Below are 11,133 nucleotides of genomic sequence, written 5' to 3'. Positions count from 1 at the left end.
AATAGTACTCCATTGTGTAGATATACCACATTTTTTGCATCCACTCTTCTGTTGAGGGATACCTGGGTTCTTTCCAGCATCTGGCAATTATAAATAGGGCTGCTATTAACATAGTAGAGCATGTATCCTTATTACATGGTGGGGAATCCTCTGGGTATATGCCCAAGAGTGGTATAGCAGGATCTTCTGGAAGTGAGGTGCCCAGTTTTCGGAGGAATGGCCAGACTGATTTCCAGAGTGGTTGTACCAATTTGCAACCACACCAGCAGTGGAGGAGTGTTCCTCTTTCTCCACACCCTCTCCAATACCTGCTGTCTCCTGAATTTTTAATCTTAGCCATTCTGACTGGTGTAAGGTGAAATCTCAGTGTTGTTTTGATTTGCATTTCCCTAATGACTAATGAAGTTGAAAAAATATGGAACGCCTCATGAATTTGCGTGTCATCCTTGCGCAGGGGCCATGCTAATCTTCTCTGTATCATTCCAATTTTAGTATATGTGCTGCCGAAGCGAGCACCCATGTTTGCCTTTTGCCATCAGGTTATCTCTGGTGTTAGTTGGGCCTGCTGTCACTGGAAGGAGCTTGCCCCTCCTGTGTGTGTGCCTGTAGGCCTATCTCAGCAACCTTGGGTGACCTGCTTTCTCCTGGCACAAATTGCTGTTGTGTTGGAGAGATTTCCTCGATGCAGGTGGAGTCCTCGGTATGATGTGTCCCAAGAGATCCTCTACTCTGGTGGAACCTGCCTACCAATCTGTTGCACAGTCACAGAAGCAAAGATGACAGCTGAGACCCACTCTCTTGTAGTTGTATTTGGGTATATACCTCTGTGGCCCCGATCAGCTCTGGATGCAGGCTGTGCAGGTAGAGCCTCTGCTCTGCAGGGTCAGACTCACCTGTGCAGGCTGCCTCTTCCTAGCTATCTGCTGGGTGTATAGCTGGCTTCCTGCACTTCTTGGGGGTGGCACACTGTGGTTGAGGCCATTCCATATTCAGAGGCAGAGACCGGAAGGCTCTTGCCAGAGGCCTCCGGACTGGATCCTCTGCTCTGCAGGGCTGGACTTGCTAGTGCAAGCTGCCTATTCCTAGCTGGCCTCTGGGTATATAGCTGACTTCCTGCACTGCTTGGAGATGGGTCACTGTCTCTGACCATTTTTCCTGAAGCAATATTTCCTACAGTTTATTCTCTGCTGATATCCTGTGTGGTATTGGTTGACATTCATTTTTGTAATGGTATGGTTTTTATTAGTTGCATTTGAGATAGGGTTTTATGGAGCCCAGGCTTACTATATAATTGTAGAAAAACTTCAACATTTTTCTTTTTCTTACATTTGTCTTATGCAGTAATCTGGACTACAGGGTCCCCTCCTTCCTTCATCCACATGCCACATACCCGCCTTTCCCCCAAGATCTACTTCTCCTCTGCTTTCCTTTAGTAATAAGCAGGCCTTGAAGGAATATCAAGAGAAAAAGCCCAACAGGATGCAATAAATAGAGGCATAAACACTGATATGAAGGCTGGACTAAGCAATTTATAGGAGGAAAAGAGTCCCATGAGCAGACAAATGAGTAAGAAGCACACCTACTCCCACTTTTAGGAATGTAAGGAGCATTACACTCTAAACAACGTTAGCTTTTGTGTTGTGGGCCTATCTATTACTCATGCAGGATCCAGAATTCTGTTTCAGTGTCTATGAGCCTCTTTGAGATATGCTGTCTAAGTCGATTCTAGTGTCCTTGGTCCCTCTATAACCTAAAATCCTCCTCCCTTTTTTGAGAGGCTTCCAGAGCTTCAGGTAATTTTTGACTGTTGGTGTTTGCATCTGCTATTGTCAGTTGTTAGGGAAAGACTATGATGAAGAGTGATCTAGGCAGTGACCTATGAGCGCAGCCAGATATTACTAGGAATCATTTTATTGGCTTCTTTCCTTTCCTTCCCTTTCTTTCCCTTCCCTTTCCTTTCCTTCCCTTCCCTTCCCTTCCCTTTCCTTCCCTTTCCCCCACATCACCCTCCCTCTCTCTGTAATTTTTGGTAAGAAAGGAGTCTCCTACCCAACAAAAGCTTTTATAGAACTGTTACAACCTGTACAGCTAAGTGACCCTGTTGCAAAATATGTCAAAATTATTCATATCTGTTCTCTATTTCCTATTTTGTCAAGTCTACATTATGGTATTTTTGGAATTAATTTTTTTCTCTATGAGGATTTATAGTTTTCTATGGTTTTATGCATCATTCCCTTTCCCTATATTTTCTTCTTTTATGCCATACTGGGCATCATCCTGTATCTCAACATTCTTTTAGTTTCTTGTGTTAAGACTTCAAATCAAATAAACACAACCTGATTAAGACAAGATTAAATGATCTTAAAATTTCAATTTTTCTGCAGGTTCCTTAATTTTATTTATTTAAAAATTATTATTTAAAATTTCCACAAAGCTTATATGGATATATGTGTTACTGATCTTCCAGATTTTTCACCTTTCCACAATTTGAGAAAATTAATTATATATTTTCATCAGAAACAGAAATTTTTAGTCATATAATTTATATAATTGATGAAAATATGTTTCTCTTTAGTTAAGTAATGCAAAACACATATTTCAGTGAAGGGATTAAGCATAAAATTAAGCATGGAATAATGGATGCATTGGCTACTAAATCTCATCTTTTGAGTATTTAATAATATCATGTAATAGTGTTCAACTCAACAACAAATCCAGAAGCTTATGGGATCTTATATCATGAACCAACCTGTTATTATTACCCTGGATTCAAAGTAGAACAGCCAATAGCTGTGATTTACGAACTCAGTGTGTTCCCTTCTGTGCGCAGGAAGTAGTAGGAGCTGCAAATATTAATGAATTGGCCTATGAACACAGAAGCATTTCTTTCCACAGCAAGTGGAGAACCAGTGACAGCAGAAGCCAACTATCTGAGGATTTAATTCACTCTCACTCCACCTTCCTTAGGGTCTAATGTAAGGCCTTTGCCTCCTGAATACCTGAAAAAGAAGCCTTAGGGCTTCATAGTGAAGAGAAACTGCTCAAGGGGTAATTAGTAGTAATCAGAAGTGGGAGAAGATGAGCAAAAAGGAAAAAAAATCAGTAGAAAAGTAGAGGCCAGGGGCACAGGCAGGACATTTTAGAGAAAAAAATTAATTTATTGAAAATTATTTTCATACATATGAGTTTCTCAGAAGACAGAATACAGCTCTTAGTCAAAGATACTACATGGGAGTGAAACTGGAGATGTGTGGTGTTGACCAAGGGAACAAGGGAGATATTCAGATAAGAAATTAGGTAGACAGAAGGACTGAAGGAGAGATCCAGGCTGACTTGCTCATTTTATGTAAATGCCCTTGGATGTGACAACACTGAGGAAATCATCACAATCCATTGTTTTCTGGTTTTCACAAGAGAACATGAGAATCTGCCAAGTAAGTGTCAATAACCTCAATTCTTTTACTGGTTTCTTCCACATTCAAGGATGAGTGAAGAGTGGAATGTACCAGTAGAAATATGAAGTAAGAACTCATTGGAGGTAATTAGTAACAATAGAATCTAGAGAAAAGCTACAGAGAAAACTGTGACAGGATGAATGAGGTTGAGGTCATGAGTACCATGCAGTTAGTGCTTTGCGCACTAGGGCTATGAAAGTCCTCTGTCATTTGACTTCTAAATGAATTCCAAACACACTGTCTCTATGGTGTTATTAATTTGCACTCTTTGCCTCCATAATATTTTATGTATTAGTTTCCTATGGCTGTCAAAAACAAACAAAAACAAAACAACTATAAAAAAAGAAAGATAAAAGAAGAAAATGAATAAAGAAACCATGGAATGCCACAGGTTCAATGGCTAAAGAGCAGAGTTTCCTTTGCACAGGGCTGTAGGCTCCAGTGTCAGGATTACTTTTTCAGAATGTTAAGATTCTTCACAGGCCTCTGTGATTAGAATCCAGAGTAATGGTTTTTTCTTTCTTTCTTTTTTATTTTTTAATGAGAAACAGATTTTATTTATTTTTTATTTTTTTAAATTTCTATATTCTTTGTTTATATTTCAAATGATTTTCACTTTCCCGTTTCCCCCATCCCATAAGTCCCATAAACCCTCTTCCCTCTGCCATTTCCCTAATCAACCCCTTTACACTTCTCTGTCCTGGTACTGCCCTATAATGCTGCATCAAGCCTTTGCAGGACCAGAGGCTTCTCCTGCCTTCTTCTTGGAAATGATTTGATATGTGAGCTGTGTCTTGGGTATTCAGAGCTTCTGGGCTAATACACACTTATCAGTGACTGTATTCCATGTCACCTAGGATGATATTTTCCAGTTCCAAACATTGGCCTAAGAATTTCATGATTTCATTGTTTTTGATTTCTGAGTAGTATTCTATTTTGTAAATACACCACATTTTCTGTATCCATTCCTCCATTGAGGGACATCTGGGATCTTTCCAGCTTCTGGATATTATTAATCAGGATGCTATGGACATAGTGGAGCATATGTCCTTATTGCATGCCAGGAAATCATCTGGGTATATGCCCAAGGAGTGGTATAGCAGGGTCTTCTGGAAATGTCATGCCCAGTTTTCTGAGGAACTGCCAGACTGATTTCCAGAGTGGTTGTACCAACTTGCAATCCCACCAGCACTGGAGAAGTGTTTCTCTTTCACCACATTCTCACCAACACTTGTCTCCTGAATTTTTAACCTTAGCCATTATGACTGGTGTGAGGTGAAATCTCAGGGTTATTTTGATTTGCATACCTCTAATGATTAATGATGTTGAACATTTAAGGTGCTTCTCAGCCATTCAAAGTTCTTTAGGTGAAAATTCTTTGTTTAGCTCTGTACCCCATTTTTAATAGGGTTATTTATCTCTCTGGAGTCTAACTTCTTGAGTTCTTTGTATATATTGGATATTAGCCCTCTGTCGGATGTAGGGTTGGTGAAGATCTTTTCCCAATTTGTTGGTTGCTGTTTTGTCCAATTGACAGTGTCCTTTGCCTTACAGAAACTTTGTAATTTTATGAGTTCCCATTTGTCAATTCTTGATCTTAGAGCATAAGCTATTGGTGTTCTGTTGAGGAAATTTTCCCCTGTGCTCATGTCCTCAAGGGTCTTCCCCAGTTTCTTTTCTATTATTTTCAGCGTGTCTGGTCTTATGTTGAGGTTCTTGATCCACTTGGACTTGAGCTTAGTCCAAGGAGATAAGAATGGATTGATTTTCAGTCTTCTGCGTGCTGACCTCCAGGTGAAACAGCACCATTTGTTGAAAAGGCTATCTTTTTCCCACTGGAAGGATTTAGCTCTTTGTCGAAGATCAAGTGACCAAAGGTGTGTGGGTTCATATCTGGCTCTTCAATTCTATTTCATTGTTCTACCTGCCTGTCAATGTACCAATACAATGCAGTTTTTAACACTATTGCTCTGTAGTACTGTTTGAGGTCTGGGATATTGATTCCCCCAGTAGTTCTTTTACTGTTGAGAATAGTTTTAGGTATTTATGTTTTGAAGTGCTCTTTCTTTGTTGGCTCTTTGTGTGGTTTTGGTATCAGCATAATTGTGGCTTCATAGAACGAGATGGATAGCATTCCTTCTGTTTTCTGGATGACTGGGTTTCCCCTGGTACAGTTTGCTGATGGACTGCCCTACTCTTGCGTGCATTGGAGTCCTGGTGTGTCCTTCCCCTAGCAATGTCATACTCAGGTTTTTTCTGTGTACATTGTGTTTCCAGTCTGATCTGTCCATGAGTGAAGATGGCAGAGGCTGCGGGGACCCTTTCCAAGTGCCAATCACTCTGTAGGGCCAACGGCCGAGGTCAGGGTTGGGACACAGATCCCCACATGCTGTCTAGGCCCTGGGCACAGGCAGAAGCGTGGAGGACTGTGTCTTTAGCGATGTCAAATTCAGGATATCTCTGTGTACCTGGTGTTGCCTGTTTGGTCCATCCAGAGGCGAAGATGGTAGATGCTGCAGGGACCCCCTCCAAGTGCCGATCTCACTGAAGAGCAAATGGCCCAGGACAGGGATGGCACACAGGTGGCCCACAGAGCTACCCAGGCCTTGCGCACAGGTAGAAGCCTGGTGGTCTGTGTCCCAGACAATGTTAAACTTGGAATATCTCTGTGCACCTGGTGTTCCTTGTCCAGTCCATTCGGGAGTGAAGATGGCCCAGAGTGGTGTTTCTTGATATTTCCATCTACACATATGCTTTCCTATTCTGTGTTTAAATGTCTGTGTCCTTCAAGGACCTTTTAGTATAGGCTATGGCTCCCTTAAAGGTCTTTAATTTTATTACTTATACAAAACTCTTCTACCAAGCATAGCAAACATTTGGGCATGGTACTGATTATTTTAATTATTTTCCTTTTGTTTCTTTTATTCACAATTATATTTTGCTAGTTAGAAACTCATTTAATGCTATTTAAAGCTATACATCACAGGTATGGACTCTTTGCAAGTGTATTTTCTATTATCTTCAAAATACATGCCAGGTTACATCACTTGTACACTCTGTACTTTCTATCCTTTTCCAGAAAGACATTTTCTTACCCCCAGATATTTGGTCTCATTCCTCCATTCACTTCTCTCTATGTGCTCCCCTGACAAGAGCCAGAGTGGTTCTTTGTAATCCAAATTAAATTAAGTCTTGTTCTTGCTTTAACTTAGAATGCAGTTGTACCTGATGGAGGTTGCAAATTTCAAATATTAGCTCTGTAGAGGACCACCCATTCCTCAGTAGGTTTGGAAAGGTTTACATATATATATATATATATAGTGTGTGTGTGTGTGTGTGTGTGTGTGTGTGTCTGTAAATATGTATATATAATATAGATTTTACTCTGTATGTGAATCATTGCTCCCCATACAGATTGAAATCTGAAGTGAGGTTTACTGGGGTGAGTAGTGATAGAACATCTCCGAATTTTCTGGCAGTGAGTGAATTGCATCAGTTGCATCAGTTCCTGCTGTTTCAAGAAGCACTTTGTTTAAATGCTTTGACTAAGTATTTTGGAGATGTCAGTAACAGTAAAATATCACTCTCAGGATTAAACTACCATCTTAGGACTTGGCATGCATAAGAGGCATATGTAAAGTTCAAGGTCATTTGAATACATAGTGGCCATCCTGGAGCATAAAAGAGCTTGTCTCAGGAACACAAGAAAAGAAGAAATCAAGCAAAGACTAAACAAAAAGAAACAGAGACCATTAATGAATGAAATTAATAATGAAAGAGGGCATTCTATTAGGTTCCAGTGAGAGTCAGGTGCTTAGTGACCAATATCCCAGCATGAAAATCCAAGCCTAAATCCCAACTAAGTTCTTCACAGAGTTAGAAAAGGCAATTCTCAAATTCATCTGGAATAACAAAAAAAAAAAAAAAAAAAAAAAAAAAAAAAACAGGATAGCTAAAATTATTCTCAACAACAAAAGAAATTCTGGGGGAATCATGGGGGAATCAGTATCCCTGACTTCAAGCAATACTACAGAGCAATAGTGTTAAAAACTTCATGGTATTGGCACAGTGACAGACAAGTGGACCAAAGGAACAGAATTGAAGATCCAGAAATGAATCCACACACCTATGGTCACTTGATCTTCGACAAAGGTGCCAAAAACATCCAGTGAAAAAAAAGATAGCCTTTCCAACAAATGGTGCTGGTTCAATTGGAGGTCAGCATGCAGAAGAATGCGAATTGATCCACTCTTATCTCCATGTACTAAACTTCACTCCAAGTGGATCAAGGACCTCCATGTAAAATCAGGCACACTGAAACTAATAGAAAAGAAACTGGGGAAGATCCTTGAGGACATGGGCACAGGGGAAAAAGTTCCTGAACAGATCACCAATAGCTTATGCTCTAAGATCAAGAATTGACAAATGGGACCTCATATAATTATGAAGTTTCTGTAAGGCAAAGGACACTGTTAAAAGGACAAAACGGCAACCATCAAATTGGGAAAGGATATTCACCAACCTTACATTTGATAGAGGGCTAATATCCAATATATACAAAGAACTCAAGAAGTTAGACCCCAGGGAACCAAATAACCCTATTAAAAAATGGAGTACAGATCTAAACAAAGAATTTTCACCTGAAGAAATTTGGATGTCTGAGGGGCACCTTATGAAGTGCTCAACATCATTAGTCATTAGGGAAATGCAAATCAAAACAACCCTGAGATTTCACCTTACACCAGTCAGAAAGGCTAAGGTCAAAAACTCAGGAGACAGCAGGTGTTGGCGAGGATGTGGAGAAAGAGGAACGCTCCTCCACTGCTGGTGGGGCTGTAAGATGGTACAACCACTTTGGAAATCAGTCCGGTGGTTCCTCAGAAAACTGGACATGACACTTCCGGAGGACCCTGCTATACCTTTCCTGGGCATATACCCAAAGGATTCCCCGGCATGCAATAAAGACACATGCTCCATTATGTTCATAGAAGCCTTATTTATAATAGCCAGAAGCTAGAAAGAAACCAGATGTCCCTCAAAGGAGGAATGGATACAGAAAATGTGGTATATTTACACAATGGAATACTACTCAGCAATTAGAAACAATGAATTCACAAAATTTTTAGGCAAATGGTTTGATCAGGAAAATATCATCCTAAGTGAGTAACCCAATCACAAAAGAACACACATGGAAAGCAATCTCTGATAAGTGGATATTAATTAGCCCAGAAACTCTGAATACCCAAGGCACAAATTGCATAACAAATGACTCCCATGAAGAAGTATGGAGAGGGTCCTGATCCTGGAAAGGGTTGCTCTAGCATTAGAGGGAATTATAAGGACAGAGAAAAAGGAGGGAGGTGATTGGAGAATGGATGGAGAGAAGAAGGTTTATGGAACATATGAGGAGGGGGGATCTGGGAAAGAAGACATCATTTGGAATTTAAACAAAGAATATAGAAAATAAAAATATTAAAAAAAAGAAAGAAAATCCAATCCTATATGCAGAGCTATTGGCAGCTCTTAACTTCTTGGAAAGGAAGGAGTCATTTTCTCTAAGTGAGTAGCCCTTGATATGTTAGCATTCTGTATTGGAAAAATACAGATCTGGGACCATTTCTGCAGCACATCATGGACTTGATATTCTCTCTCTCTCTCTCTCTCTCTCTCTCTCTCTCTCTCTCTCTCTCTCTCTCTCTCTCTGTCTCTCTCTCTCTCTCTCTCTCTCTCTCTCTCTCTCTCTTCTCTCTCTCTCTCCATCATCTCCCCCTTTTCTTTCTCTTACACACACAGACACACAGACACACATATGCAAGCATGAGAAATGGAAAATTATTATTAGAAAGGTTGGAAGTAGGTTGATTTAGAAATGCATATGAGAAAAGTACAGTGGTATATGTACCAAGATATCCAAGATTTCAAAAGAAATCCATTATTTTGTGTGATTAAAAACTATTAAGTAAAAATGTCAGCAGAAGAGTACAATTATGTATTTTCAGGATTAGATTTAGAGATGGACATCACCACTTTAAGCTGAATAAATTATCCATACTCTATTGCATGTGCAGGTGAGCTTATTAAGTTTCAAAAAAAGAGTACATAAAATTATCAAGATATTATAATTGGCTATATAGTATGGAAATTAGATCAGAGGTAAAAGGAGGTAGATTGATCAAAGATGAAACATTGTTATAAAAACTATGGACTTCACAAATAAATATAAATAAATAAATAATTACAATAAATATTATAAACTTAAAGTAGAATGAACTGTTTATGCTTTGCAATGCTAAACTGATAACTTCCCAATCTTCATCCCCATCTTCCTCCATTAGATATTTGCTTCTCAACTGTTTTGTATTCTAAATTCTCTGTGTCCATTGAGATCAGAGGTGATAGTTTTCTTTTATATATATTTCCATCTCCACTGATTACTGACACTGAAAAAGGTCTGAAAAGTGATCTGATTTAAGTGACATTTGGAAGAAGCTACCTTTGTATTGCAGGACACATAGCCAAGATCAAGGCTGGATTCCAACAGGACCTCTGGTGGACACAGTACTAGACATACAACCTGTATCTTTCCTTTGTTGTATCTCTGTAATTTTCCCACTTGAAGTTCACCTTGGCATAATAAATGATAAAGGTAGCTGCTTTTACTGACTCACTTGTCTTATCTGAAAAAATTAAGAACAGGCAAAGTCTAGGTTTAATAAAGCAAATAAAAGGAGAGTAAGAACCATCAGACTGTTTACCCAAAGAGTGGTCACTGCACACAGAAAACGATGTGTTCAAAATTCAGAATGCAAATAAGGTTAAAAGGCTATGTTAATAATTGCATTAGAAGGCTAAATACAGAGACATTCCAGAATAAGTGGGATATATGCAGATAATTGAATTAATTCAGGAGAAATAATACGAGCAATCTATTTTCACAAGGAAAGTGGAAAATAATCAGAATGAGGATTTGGCAGAAAATCCTCTGTGCTAAAAATCAATCTGGAGGTGTCACAGAAGTGGGCTATCAATAGTCCATGGACCATAACCTCAATTCCTTTTCACTGGCTGTATAGAACATCTTAAGCATATGTTTAATTGTCATATATAGTCAAACTGAGTAAAAACATTTCTGAAAAGGAAGAACTACTAAACTCAGTTTCATGAAAATTGCCGAAAAAGGCAGGAATCTGAGAAGAACTCACAGCCTTAAACACATGTGACTTCACATAGCAGTCTAAATACCTATGGAGTATTATTGACCACTTTTATTTTACCATCCTTTAATATCTTGATAAGAATTGGAAGGTTTTAGACTCCGTAATATTCATTCACAAGACATCTCTGCATTGAAAGTAAATTTTTGAGACTTGGAAAGGCTTTGTGTGCCAGAGAACATAGAAGCTGCAAATGTAGTAACCTACCACATTAGAGTCCAGTGCAGGAATCATACCCATATCAATGAACCAATTATTGTGGGTCTCAAAAAAGGGCACATATATTATGATAGATGGAGAGCTGGCAATAGTATCTTCAGATATACACACAAATTAACTCAATGTTATGAGAATATCTTGTGTATTTTATGAATGTATTACCTTTCAGTTAAAAGCCATAGAGCCTAAAGGAAATGGTAGAATAAGAGGTGGGACATCCAGAAAGCAGAAAGAATTCTGCAGTA

At 39.0% G+C, this 11,133-nt stretch overlaps 1 non-coding gene across 1 annotated transcript; it reads right to left on the bottom strand.

Annotated features, from left to right (window-relative positions):
- Positions 1 to 409: 409 nt before the first annotated feature.
- Positions 410 to 516, bottom strand: LOC127679645 (U6 spliceosomal RNA). Its single transcript, XR_007976892.1, has one exon. It is a non-coding gene; the product is annotated as a U6 spliceosomal RNA (small nuclear RNA).
- Positions 517 to 11,133: the final 10,617 nt, after the last annotated feature.

Source organism: Apodemus sylvaticus, chromosome 2, assembly GCF_947179515.1.
Source record: "Apodemus sylvaticus chromosome 2, mApoSyl1.1, whole genome shotgun sequence".
Classification (NCBI taxonomy): Eukaryota; Metazoa; Chordata; class Mammalia; order Rodentia; family Muridae; genus Apodemus; species Apodemus sylvaticus.
The sequence above is the reverse complement of the archived record's forward strand: the minus strand, read 5'-3'. Positions and strand labels throughout refer to the sequence as shown.